This window comes from Vespa crabro, chromosome 16 (assembly GCF_910589235.1).
Source record: "Vespa crabro chromosome 16, iyVesCrab1.2, whole genome shotgun sequence".
NCBI lineage: Eukaryota > Metazoa > Arthropoda > Insecta > Hymenoptera > Vespidae > Vespa > Vespa crabro.
Window position 1 is genome coordinate 4094987 of NC_060970.1, and position 2500 is coordinate 4097486.

Below are 2500 nucleotides of genomic sequence, written 5' to 3' on the forward strand. Positions count from 1 at the left end.
AACAAGTGTGCAGCTCATGTCGAGCCGTTTGGGAAAAGGTATTGTGTATTCGTTTCTCGTTAATCGCTGCACGTTCCCTTCTATCGTTCTCTCTCTTTCTCTTTTACTCTTTCTATATATATGTATATATATATATATATATATATATATATCTATCTATCTATCTATCTCTCTCTCTCCTCTTTCCTCCCGTTCATACTCTCATTCCCTCTTTCTCTTTACCGACCCCTTGTTCTCTATTTTTTATCGGGTGTTCACACCCCGCAGTTTGAAGCACGCGGAAGCACGGTGCCTACCACCAATGCAAGACACACACGCACGCGGCCACCATTGTGAAGTCACCTACCTCCACCCTCTTATTCTCACTCCTCTCACCCTCTCTATTTCTCTCTCTCTCTCTCTCTCTCTCTCTCTCTCAGTCTCTCTCTCCCTTTTTTTCCGTTTAATTTCATCCCATAGAGATTTGTTCGATTTTTATCGAAGAGCCGAGGAATTGCATTTTCCCGACGGTAAAGCAATTACCGACGTATGAAAAACGATAGAAAACGAAAAAGAAAGAGAGAGAGAGAGAGAGAGAGAGAGAGAGAGAGAGAGCTAACGTGCTCACAATCATAATCTTTCCATGTTACTTTTATTCATGAGATCGCTGTTTTTCTTCTACCTAATTTTTTTTATTTATTTATTTATTTATTTATATATTTGTTTCTTCTTTTTTACCCTTCCTATATTCCGCTTCATTTTATTTATTTTCTTTTCTTCATTTATTTTTCCTTCTTCTTTTTTTTTTCTTTCTTTGTTCTTTTCTTTCATCATACACCACCGACCAAATAAATCGTAATTATATCGAAGATTATTACATTTTTTTCTTCAGGATATTCCCTTTCATTTCGACGAACGACGAATAAAGATTATCCGTTATCTCGGAATTAAAAAGAGAGAATACATTGAAAATATCGAGTGAAGTGTATCGCATTGATTTAACGCTATTGAACGTTATTAATACTATACATTCTAATCATACATACGTACGTAAATATGCATGTATGCATGTATGTATGTATCTATGTATCTGGGCGATTAATACGTAACTCTAGTAAGTAGTATTTACGTTTTCGTGAATTGTATTGGTAAAAAATGATAGTAACACATTGAAGTGGTAGTTACTCGCTCGTATCGAAGTGATATATTGTTGAAATAGAAAGAGAAAGGTAGAGAGAGAGAGAGAGAGAGAGAGAGAGAGAGAGTGAGAGAGAGAGAGAGAAAGAGAGAGAGAGAGAGAGCAAAAGACAACGGGAGAAAAGGAAAGGCAGTATCTCATAGAAACTAAGCGGCGGGACCTTCTTATGGTCGGCAAATATAATAAACTTGGGGTCCATATATCCGCGCTTATGGTGGCAGCTGGCAAGACCCTAAGGAAAAAGCTAACGGCACGTAGACTCGTCGTGTTCGTTCGTGGCCGTTGTTCCTAGTATGAGGGGTTAAGAATACGAAGGGAAGAACCAAGATCGTCATATTTTCTGATTGTTCGCCAATAAACCCCATTACTATTTATCAGGCTAATGCATCCTTATAACTACCATTAACAACAATCTATATATGTTTCCGGCGCATTAGCGAACGTTTCTATCAGCGCCAAAAATTTATTATTAGAAATAACCATTTCTCTTAATTGCATATAGGTTTATACTTTTTCCTCTTTTTTTTTCTTTTTTTTTTTTCCTTCTTCTTCTTCTTCTTCTTCTTCTCCCATTCTCCCCCTCCCACGCTCTCATTTTCTTCTATTCTTTTTTTTTTTGGTTTTTTCTTTTTTTTTTTTTTTCTAACACCAACTCAAAAACTACGCCTTTAATTTTTATTTTTCTTCACGATCCAACAACAATGATCTACGATTGTCGATTATTTTTATATTCCATTTGATCTCTTTCAAACATTCATTATTAAATAATATGGTATGGATGTTTTCTTTTTCTTTTTTTTTTTTTACGATATTACGAATATTAGAATTATTATAAATCTAATACCAGATAGAACAGATGATTTGGAATAATTTGAAGGGGACACACAGATCGTGGAAAATGCATTTGGTGCAATAAACATGTGTTCTTCAAGGGTCCACGGATGTTTCCTTTGCAAGGATCTCTCCTCTCAGTTTTTTCTTTTTTCTCTTTCCCCTCCTTTTCTCAATCTCTCTCTCTCTCTCTCTCTCTCTCTATCTATCTTTCTCTCTGTCTGTCTGTCTCTCTGTCTACTATCTTTTCCCAGCTGCCGTAAGCCTGTTTTTAAGAGTTTTAAAAGCATAAATTTAGAGAGGTAACCCGAAAGCCCGTAGAATCTTGATATCTTCGTTTCGCACGATTTATGGGGCTATTAATTGTCGAAGGAAGAAAGAACGAGGAGCAAGAAACTGCGTCTTACATTCTTCATTATCCGTAATCTCGGCGCGATCGAAACAAATTTCGCGATAATTCTAACTCGCTTTATGACTTTAATATATCAAAGA